The following is a 12,353-nucleotide window of genomic DNA, read 5'->3' on the forward strand; positions in this document are numbered from 1 at the left end:
TAGTTTTTACAGTTTGGTTGCATTAAATGTATGTTGATATCTCATGTAAAAACTTATGTCCTAAGACAAAGAAAAAAAAGTGTAATTCTAAAATGTTTGGATTTTTTTATTCAAATTCAACAAAACATGGAATTTAATAATTTAATACTTGAATTTATGGTTAAAATTGTGAAAGAAATGTATGTTTCCAGTTAAAAATGGAATTAGTCATTAAGATAAATTATTAACTTTGAACAAAATGTCTAAAATGTATGTTAAGAAGACCATAAATTGTAGTAAAATCTCTTTGGGTCATTTCACGTCTTTTGAGTATCTTGGAATTGAAGTAAAAGACCACAAACAAACTTTGACACGAACTTCATACAAAACTCCAACATATGTGAAAAATGTCTTTACAGACTTCAATGAACTTCTATCTCTCATGTGCATTGATTATGATTGTTTAATAATTGTCGGTGATTTCAACATTCATGTTGACAACCTGAAGACCAAGGGGCAAAAAAGCTCTGTAATATATTAGAGAGTTTTGGTTTAACACAACATGTCAAACAAGCAACACACACTCATGGACACACACTGGACCTGGTTATCAGTGAGGGTGTGAATATTTCCAATGTCTCTGTAACTGATGTCGCCCTGTTGGATCACTTTGCTGTTATCTTTGAAAGTTCTTTATCCGTTAACCCACATGGACAAAATGCTACTATTACAAAACGTACTTTCAAGATTTAATCAAATCTTGTCTTCTTCCTCGCCCTTAAGCTATAATGACATAGGTAAGTTGATAGATGATTTTCAGTGCAAACTTTCAGATATCATTGATTACATTGCCCCCATTAAAGTGAAAGTTGTGACTGGTAGGAAGAAATCTCCATGGAGAAATGCACAAACTGTTCAATCTGCTATACAACTCTGCCGTAGGGCCGAACGGAAATGGCGTAAAGCTCAACTTCACATTTATTATGACATCTATAAAGAAAGACTACGTAACTATCACACAACACTAAAACATGCAAGGGAGGCTTACTTTGCAGATGTCATAAACAAAAACATTAACAATGCTCGAGCTCTATTTGCTACTGTTGACAGGCTGACAAACCCTCCTATGACGTTACCACCTCAATTTCAATCTAATGCCACCTGCAACAAGTTCTCCAGTTTCTTCTCAGAGAAAATTCAAAAGATCAGAGGATTAATCTGCACATCCACTCTAAAGCCAGTACCAATGCTGTGCCCAAACAAAACAAATGCAGGAAAAATTACCTATTTTCAACTACTTAATTATAAAACCCTAGAAGAAATTATAAGTCAATTAAGCTCCAGTTCCTGCTGTCTGGATGTCCTACCCGCACATTTCTTTAAGAAAATCCTGCCTGTCGTTGCTAATGATCTGATCCAAATAGTAACTCATCGCTCTCTTCAGGTGTTTTCCCCCAGGCTTTGAAAACAGCAGTTATCAAACCACTGATAAAAAAGAACAATCTAGAAAAATCACTACTGCAGAATTACAGGCCGACCTCTGACCTCCCATTCATCAGCAAAGTTATTGAAAAGCAGTTTTTAAACAATTAAATAACTTCCTAACAATAATGAATCACTTTGACTCCTTCCAGTCTGGTTTTTGTGCTCACCACAGCACGGAGACGGCCCTTGTAAAAGTGTTCAATGATATCCATGTAAATACAGACTGTGGGAGAACCACAGTGCTGGTTCTGTTGGACCTCAGTGCAGCTTTGGACACTATTGACCATGTTATTTTACAGAATCAACTGGAGAGTTGGGTCGGACTCTCTGGTCCATCCAGTGCTCAACTGGTTTGAATCTTACATAAAGAACAGGGATTTCTTTGTTTTAATTGTAAACTTCTCATCAGAGAGGTCAAAGGTCACATGTGGGGTACCCCAAGGTTCAATCCTAGGACCCCTCTTGTTCAATATTTATATGCTCCCACTGGCTCAGGTTATAACAGGAAATAAGATTAGCTACCATAACTACGTGGATGATACACAGCTCTACATTACGATGTCACCAGGTGACTCTGAACCCATCCAATCACTGAATAGATGCTTAGAACAGATAAATGTGTGGATGTGCCAAAACTTTCTCTAGCTGAACAGAAACAAAACTGAAGTCATTATCTTTGGACCAAAAGAGGAGCGAACTAGAATCAATGCTCAGCTTCAGTTATTACAACTGAAAACCAGCGATCAGCCCGAAACCTGGGAGTAGTGATGGACTCTGACCTGAACCTTCAGAGCCACATTAAGACAGTCACAAAGTCGGCCTTCTATCACCTGAAGAACATCTCCAGGATTAGAGGACTGATATCTCAGCGCGATATAGAGAAACTCATCCATGCGTTTATCTTTAACCTCATTGATTACTGCAGCAGCGTCTTCACAGGTCTGACTAATAAATCAATCAAACAGCTGCAGCTGACCCAGAATGCTGCTGCTCGCGTTCTCACTAAAACCAGGAAGATAGAGCACATAACACCAGTGTTAAAGTCCCTACACTGGCTCCATGTAGCTCAAAGAATAGACTTTAAAATACTGTTGTTAGTTTATAAATCACTGAACGGTTTAGCACCACAATACATTAAAGATCTGTTATTGCTGCACCAACCGTCTAGACCCCTTAGATCTTCTGGTTCTGGTCTGCTCCCAGAACCAGAACCAGAAACAAACGAGGAGAAGCAGCATTCAGTTTCTATGCACTACAAATTTTGAATAAACTTCCAGAAAACTGTAAAACAGCTGAAACACTGGGTGCCTTTAAATCTCAACTTAAAACCCACCTGTTTAGAGTTGCTTATGGCTAAATTAGGGTTAGAGTGTGGGTTTTGATGTCTTCGATGTTTTTAATGTTTTTATCTTTACCTTTCATCTATTTATTAAAGTCACATACTGTTTTTATTTCTTCTTTATGTAAAGCACCTTGAAATGCCTTGCTGCTGAAATTTGCTATACAAATAAAATTTGATTAATTGATTAAAATATTTTGTATGTGTTTTGTAGGTTTTTCACCTGTTCATTGATTCTCACTCATTGGTGAAAATAAAAAAAAAGATTGAGTGAAATCCTGAAGTCTCTTCAAGTCCTCCTTTTCAAGTGTGGGAAGCCATGAAATTATAGAACACTTGACAGCAATTAACCCAACAGTCATGTTTTTGGAGAGAACCTACATATAAACTCCATGCAGAAAGACCCTGGACTGGAAATTGAACCCAGGACCTTCTTGCTGCATGGCAACAGTGCTACCAACTGCACCACTGTGCAGCTCCCTTTAAAGTAGATCATAAAGGCAAGTCACAAAATCTGGAGACTCAGATCATAGAAAGTACAAACACTGGTAGTCACAGAGTATGACTACCACTCAAGTACTGGAGAACTGGCAACTGGCTCCTCTTTAGCTGTGGCTAATGCAGAAGATTATTTGTAGGTGTGTGTAATTTGAAAAAAACAACAACATGAATATTAATTCCTGTGCATTTTGTGACTGAAATATCAGGACAACATAACTTTTAATACAGAGGTTCCCAAACTGTTGGGCGCACCCTTTAGGGGGGGGACTGTGCCATTCCAGGGGGGGCAAGGGAAGCGGTAAGGATGAATAAAAATAAAAAAAATAAATAAAAAATAACGATGAATGCTGTGCACACTGTGGGGTGGAGATGGGGTGCAGTGTTTGAGTTTGACACACAGGAAAACAGGAAGTCCGTCTCCCCCCCGCTCACAAACATTGTTCAGCAAGAGTATAACTCTCCTGATTTGTAATCCATAGGGGGGGGCAGAAAAAGTTTGGGAACCACTGATTTAATATTTGAAATTTCTCTTGCATTTTTAACATTTTCTATCCTACTTTCCTCACAAGATTTATTGAATGCATAATTAGCCCAAAATATACACTTCCAAGCCATTCTTAACTACAGGAAATGTAATATTCAAATCTGCCATTTGCTCAAATAAACAACTTTAATATTCAAATGGCTCAAGTTTTTACAAAGTGTACAACGCTGTGAGAACTTCATGGAGCCAGCAGCAAACTGTCAGAAAAACAAAAAATTAGACTTATCTACTTTATGGCATTCAGCAGTTGTAACATCCAGCTGTTAATCATCTGACTTGTGATGTGATAAAAGTGTTTTGTTTGCAGTTTTGCAACATACATCTATTTTGATACAGCTAAAATACCTTGTCCCAAACCAAAAATTTTATTTGAAAAACATACAGGTTTTGAAATTGGAGTGCTTCTACTTACTAATAGAAGCACTATAAAAAATAATAGAAGTACTATAAAAAAAATAGTAAAAAATTTAGTAACACTTTATTTGAAGGGGTGTGAATAAGACTGACATGACACTGTCATAAACATAACACCTGTCATGAACATCAATAAGTCTTCATGAATATTTATGACTGTTGTCATAAAGCGTCATTCAGTAAATAATGACACTTTGAATACAAAGTTGACATTATTCAAAATGTCTTTGTTATGACAACTTGACATTAACCAAGAATCATGTCATAAATATGTCATAATAGTAGTCATAATGATTAAATTATTACACTATCAATAGCTTTAACAAAACAGTATTAATATTCCCACTACCTGAAATCAAGCGAAACAAACAGGACCAACAATAAAGATTTCATTAAGCTTTATGACACTGTCAAATGATTTAACAACAGAGTCAACAACAATTTATTTTACATCAAGTAAAGTGAAACTAGTAGCAACAATTATAAAGATGTAATTTAGTGTTATTAGGTCTCAAATGCAATGCTAACAGAGTTATTGATATTAAGTCTTACCTCAAATGAAGTGAAACACACTGGACTACTTATAACTACCATCATAACTGTAGAACAAACCCTTTGTACATTAGAATAAAACAAAAGATAACTTGTTCTAAGATAACAGAGGGTTTAACGTCTGGTCAGTATGTTGTTACTCTGAAATGCTGATTGAAAAACTAAAACAGAATTACTTATTCTTTAACTTAAGAAAATAGGTTCTTTCAACAGTAACATTTTTTGCTTTATGTCAGCCATCTCCTTCGTAATAGTCTTCCTGTAATGCTCTGAAAACAGGAGATCTTCTTCTTGTCTTCATTTCCTGGAAGCAGCTCTTTGAAGGTGTCCAGAAATGCTCAGAAATTACAGCTGTTCTTGCAATAGTTAATCATGGCGAAAACCTTTTCATGAATTCAAACTTGGTGAATCTCTTCTGGACATTTTCATAGTTGGTGATGACTCAATTCATTGTGGTCACTTAAAAAAAGAACAAAAACAAAAAACAACGTCATCATATTCCAGCATTTATTTAAATACCATTTCAAAAATGTCCCTTGCTGCACACTGTCAGAATGGTAGACTGGCAGACAAATGCCTAGTTAACATGACTGGTTGTTATAAAGTGCAATACAATTATTTCTTAATACAAGTGGAATAATAACTGGAGCTGAACAAAATTATTCTGATCAAATATTTGTCTGGCAGAAGTTCAGACAGACTGCCACTGTTATTCGAATGCATCATTTAACATATAGTTTCAGGCACATGAATGCATCTTTTTACTTAATGAGCATTCAAAATTATTTCTAACCAGATACTCTAACTTATTGATGTTTGCAAGAAGCTTATTAATACATAAATAGATTTAACACAAGTTTTTGTTGTCTAAAACTGGTGTTAAACAACATCAGTTTTAGACAACAAACTGGTGTCTAAAACTGTCTAAAATGTAACTTATTAACTCAGCTGGTGAATGTTGATTCCTGCTCCCCTTTCTGCACTTACCTGACCATCCCATCGCCCTTCACCTGGAGAAAATAGTATCACAAAAATGACTTACCTAAATTTCTTGGGGAATATTTCATCTGCTTCTTTCGCTTTGGTCAAATAGGAACTTCTTTCTCTGGTGGCTGGTCCTTATTATCATCCTCCACACTCGTAGCATGTCTTCATTAGCCAACTTTGTCCCTCTCTCCCCCCCATCTCCTCAACATGTGTCATTAGGCTAACATGGGTCTTCATGTGGCTAAAGTTCCCAAAGCAAAGAACACAAGCACTATGTTGCATCAGCCAAGTCACTAAATAATGCACATGAAGGATAACTTTGACTAACATATTAGCTTTTAATTTGCTAGATTAAAATCGGAGGGAAAAAACCTGCCTGCCTTTAAAATATGTTTAATATTAAGAGCTAACCTTACAGTAATGGAGTTTAATAACTTTAGCTAACATTAACTTACAGCAATGTAGGATTGGCTTGAATTGCTCATAGCTAACATTACAAAGAATGAGAACATAAAGAAAATGTAAAGTTAATAAGACACATACCTCATATGTATTAGGTGACAAACGTAGGCTTCGTTTGAAACAGGAGGTCTGGCCGTTATAACTAGAGGTGTGCCGATCGATCGGCCACCGATCATAATCGGCCGATTTCCGTGAAAAAGTCTATGATCGGTGATCGCCGATCACGGTCTCTTGTTGCCGATACCGATCATCTCATGTCCAGCCTGCCTGTGCAGCTGGTCTCCTCTTTCCTTCACTCTGCGCAAACGCGCAGCAACAAATCCTAATCGATGTGGAACTATAACGCACTGAGTGAAAGGGGAAGTTTGTGTGTTGTGGCGGAAAATTGAAGCAGGTCAAAATGCATCAACACAACGAAGCTAATATGGCATAAAAACAATGAGATACTTGACGGAGTTTGGCTACATCGAGGCTCACTGCAGTAAAAAAGACATACGGAGGATCAGACAGCAGGTAAAGCAGCGCACAGCTACAAACACTCACCAGATTAGCATGACGGTCAGAAAGCTAAACAAATAACCCGCGAAATTATTGAAGTCTTCGAGCTGCGATGTCAGACGCTGGTTCTGCTCTCCTGTTGAACCGCTGCTACGCTACAGGTAGTAATATCTGACAGACGGAGCGCCGCTTCTGCTCCACCTGGTAGTGACTTTCACACCGAACCTCTGTTTGGAGCTGCAGCATCTAACTTAAAAAAATACATTTTACATACGTATTAAAACTTTCGCTGTCCTAACATGAGACAGATAATCTCTGAAAAAATAATCCATCTCCTCCCTGTTCTGCATAATTACTCCGCTCAGTCAGAAACAGCCAATCAGAGCTAGCAGTAACCAGCTAGCCGCCATGCTAACAGGAAGTTTTCATTCAGTAACTCTGGATTGTTTATTGTAATGGAACCTGTTTCTGCCTTTGAATGTTAAGTTTTATACTTTAATTTTTTTGGCAATGTTGAGGTTTTATTTTGACTCTTTGCATTATTTAGCCTCTTCAGAGCCTTCATGTGTTTTCAGTCTGTTAAAGATAGTATATCGATAGCAGTACAATTTGCACAATGCCTGTTTTGTTTTGTTTTTTTCTTGGAAAAAGTTATTAAAAACAAGTTTTTGTCTAAATGAAGGTGAATTCATGGTTCCTTTTTCCACATAATGTAACCGGTAGTGCTTATGATTAAAAAAATAATAATTATGTGATCGGAATCGGAATAGGCAGGAAAAAAACCTGATCGGCACATCTCTAGTTATATATAACTCGTGTTAGGTTGGCCCCACCATAGATATAAATGATGTATATGGGCCCCACAAGTTGGAAGATTTCTTCTTCACCAACATACTGCACGCCTGTCAGTGCACTGCTGCCTCTCACTGGTGGAGATGGTGTACTGCACTACTTAAAACAGCCTTAAATAATATTTCAAATGTGAAGTTCATTAGTGTTTTGCAGACATCTTGCTGTAAAACTTTAGGATCAATTAAATTAAGAAATTTAAGACTAAACAACATGACAGAGCAATATAATATTACCACATAAAGCTAATTTTTAAAATTTAATTGATAATACTTTTTTAACAAATTTATGTCAGATCATGATTTCTTGGTTAATGACAAGTTGTCATAACTAAGACATTCTGAATAATGACACTTTTAATACAAATTAAAAGTGTCATGATTTACCAAATTACACTTTATGACAACAGTCATAAATATTCATGAAGACTTATTCATGTTCATGACAGGTGTTATGTCATGTTTATGACAGTGTCATGACAGTCTTATTCACACCCCTTCAAATAAAGTTTTACCAAAAATTTTGTTATTTCTATTTGTGCAATTCTATCCTAGAATTGCACAAATAGTGGGTGACTTACCACCAAAACAAAAAATATATTGAAAAACACAAAACAAGGTATCGCAATATGGGCCATGTAGGTTTATCTTTTCTTCCTTAAATATTTTAATTTAAGAACTGCGTTTTGTGTTTACCTGTGTTGTCTTTGACTATTAATTAAAATGGTTTGATGCTCTGAAACACGTAAGTGTGACAAAAATGTCCCACTCAAGGTGGCATGGAGCAAGTATTGAGGGGAAGAGCACCTGTCATCCAAAATATTGCTCCATGCCACTTGTGGTAGAATTCTGAACATAAACGTGGAATGCTGCAAACCTGAAACACCGTTCTGATTTAGATCAGACAGTGAAAAAAATTATGTGGCTTTTCAGAAAAGATACTATTGGTTTTAGTGGCTTTTATTTGAGAGTGGTTAGACAGGAAAGTGGGCTTTGAGAGAGAGGGAAGACATGTGGCAAAGGTCATCAGGCTAGGATGCGAAACTGAGAACCATGTCAAGAACTAAGGCCTTCATACATGGGTTGTGGTTTACCTCTGCACCACTGCAGCACCCTATTATGTGGCTTTTTACAAAGTCAATTTAAATATACAGATGCAACTAAAATACATGATTTCTAGTAAATTAAATTATTTTTCCCTAAAACATTAACTTGGTATTGTGTTTTGTATTGAAGAAAGTTAGCATATATGTGAAAGATCACTTTATATATGAACATGCACATGGCCTAAACTGAAAAACATTGGTTTATAAAGAAAGATCTGTGCCTCTTTTATTGAACAAAGTTTTAGATTTTTATTATTTCTGTTTACAAAAGGTTCCTTCTTATCGTTATGTTTACAATAAGACATATATATTATTTATATAATATATATGTGGGGCTGCACAGTGGCGCAGTTGGTAGCAAGAAGGCTCTGGGTTCAATTCCCAGCCCCAGTCTCTCTGCATGGAGCTTGCATGGTGGGTTTTCTCCAGGTACTCCGTCTTCCTCCCACAGTCCAAAAACAAGACCGTCAGGTTAATTGGTCTTTCTAAATTCTCCCTAGGTGTGAGTCTGTGTGTGCATGGTTGTGTGTCCTGTCTGTCTCTGTGTTGCCCTGCAACAGACTGGCGACCTGTCCAGGGTGACCCCACCTCTCACCCGGAACATTAGCTGGAGAGGCACCAGGGTGAATTTATCTAAATCTTTTTACAAGTCTTCTCTTTACCTGAAAGACTCTTTTTAACTTGAGCCTTCTTCTAGGAGGGGAGTCCTTTGAATCTAAAACTAGCTTGGCAATAAGAGACAGGGGGTTAATTTAATATATTTTCTGCTAGATCCTGGTGGCACTAAATCATTGGAGAGCTTTATTTAGCTGCAGTTTGCTCTGCACACATTTCAGTCATGGGGAAATGAAATTTACTGCTACCATTAAGTGTTAAAAGCCTTACTGATCACTGAGCTGTGCGAAATGAGATACCCTTATAAAAAATTTCACTGCTATGTGTTATTTATTGTTTTATCACCATGTGGATGGAAAGTAATGAATGAATTGAAAGGTGTTATTCTGATTGAGAGTGTTTCCTGGAAGGTAGGTTTTTTTATTTTCTATATGCACATTTACTGTAATTTGTAATGGACTAAAGCAACTCAGATTTCCATCTTTTTCTTGATGGATGAAAACCAAATAATTGTTTTTCTGAAATATATTTTTGTAGCCATGCTTATCATGAGAAGATTTCTTTGCTTTCTTTATCTAATTGAAACAATTTTCAGAGTTTACTTGCAAAGTTTAGAACAAAACAAAGCAAATCTGAACACTTCAGATTCCATTCAGAAGCACTCTGTGAAAATATATATGCAGTGCTATGGAAATATCTCTGCATTGAAATGTGACAAGCTCAAAGTGTTTACAGTAAAACAGGAATTGGTCCACGTTTACTGGAAATGCCACATCAAGACAATATAATTAGTGCTCAGCTTCTCGAACACTACAGTGAATCATTTTAAAGTGGATTTTATTTGTGGAAAAGATCTAATTTGAGCTTTGCTGTGAGCTTTTGTGAGTTTCTAAAAATAGATTATGAGTCATAACAGCCAATAGAAATAAGATTAGATCTGTTGCTAACATTTTATATTGGATTTGGACAACAAACACAGTCAAAAATAATAAAGACCATCCAAAAAAATTCACCTTAATCTGACTAACCACCAAAACAAAAGACATATTGAAAATCACAAAACAATAATAAATGGTTATAAATGAAAGATTTTTCCCAAATAGTTTTGGCGGGCTATGGCTGTATGAGGCTTTTACTCTTGGAAAGAAATCACTTTCCTCCAACAGTTCTTCCTATATAGCTTGTAAAGTCATTAAATGGAATGTGTGATATAAATGCTACATTTATTTTATCAAATATAAAATAAATGTAAAAAAAGAAAGGTGCATTCACCACAACATACTTATAACAGAAGATCTATTGTATGTTGTATATGTTGCTGTGAGAGCTGACATCCTTCCACTGTACAGGTCTAGGAAGAATGGAGAACGCGCCGTAATTTGTAATGGACTAATCGGCACCGTCGGATCCCTGGAAAGCTGCTGGACCTGACGGTGTGACAGGGAGCGAACTGAGGGGTTGTGCAGACCAGCTAGCTGGGTTTTTACCAACACCTTTAATCAGTCCCTCACCCAGTGCTCCATTCCACCATGCTTAAAATTCTAAACCATCATCCTTCTGCCAAAAAAGAACATTAACAGTCTCAATGACTACCGGCCAGTGGCACTAATCCCCATCATCATGAAGTGCTTTGAGAAACTGGATTGGAGTCACATCACTTCATGTCTGCCATCCACACTCGTCCTCAACCAGTTTACATACCAAGCAGTCTACAGAGGATGCCATCGCTACTGGTCTGCACATCACATTGACACATGTGGAACAGCAAAGCTACGTGAAGCTGCTCTTCCTGGACTTCAGTTTGGCTTTTAACACCATAATTCTGAGCAGATTCATGAGGAAACTGGGGGGACCTGGGTCTCCCCCACATCATCTGCTGCTGGATTATGGACTTTCTGACAGCCTGCTCCCAGAGAGTGAGTCCTCAGCACTGAGCATCAGGACCAGCTCTCCACACAACTGTAGCCCCACACATCCATACAATACCATCGTAAAGTTTGCTGATGATACCACAGGTTCATCTCTGGCGGAGAGGAGACCGCGTACAGAGTGGAAGTGGAAGAACTGTCAGGTGCACTACCAACAACCACCTTTTGAATACCTCCAAAATAGAAGGAACTCCTTGTCGACTTTAAGAGGTTTAAATCAGACATTTAACCCATTATTGTAAATGAGAACAGGGTTGGAAGGGTGCCATATTTCAGGTTCCTGGCACCTACATCAGCAAATACCTGACCTGGAACACTAACTCCACTTCAGTCCTGAAGAAGGCAGAACAGAGACCAGTGTCCTTCTATGGCTGCTCTGTGGAGTCAGTGTTGAGACATGGCATCTCGCTGTTGTTGTCCAGCTGCACTGCGGCAGAGAGGAAACAGCTCCTGAGGGTCGTAAACACCGCCCAGAGATTGATTATCTGTCCTCTTCCATTTCTGGAGGAAATCTACAGGCTCACTACAACCCAGAGAGCCCAGAGCATCATCAAGGACCCCTCGCACTCCAGCCAACACCTCTTCAAACTCCTGCCTTTAGGGAGGTGCATCAGGGCAATAAAGTCAAGGACAAACTAAAAACTAAACAGTTTCTACCCAGGAGCTGTTGTTGCCCTCAAATAATTCATGAAAAGCCTGATCATAATTTATTCATTAATTTATTTATTTTATGTAGTTTGTCAAGAAAACTGGCATGGACTTGTGAGATCTCTCTAGGTACACGCAGAAAGCAGGATAAAGGCCTGGGGAGTAACAGTAATCTTGTATTGATTTAAGAATGATTAAAGAAATGAAATACAAAATACATAGTTGTGTAATAGTTGAAATGATTGATGTATTGTAATCACCATATCTGTAATGTATGACTGAAATATATAATCTGTATTCATGATCTGCGGTAACAGTAACAACTTAGTTGTTATATATGATTTTAGATAATGGTAAAACAAATTGATTATGTTTTGAGTTAATTGTGTTTCATGGTACATTATAAGAAGATTGCAGAGTTGAGCACAGGAAAATAAAAGAGTGAAT

This window comes from Poecilia mexicana, unplaced genomic scaffold (genome assembly GCF_051168715.1).
Source record: "Poecilia mexicana isolate PSO_F unplaced genomic scaffold, ASM5116871v1 scaffold_3, whole genome shotgun sequence".
Lineage (NCBI taxonomy): Eukaryota > Metazoa > Chordata > Actinopteri > Cyprinodontiformes > Poeciliidae > Poecilia > Poecilia mexicana.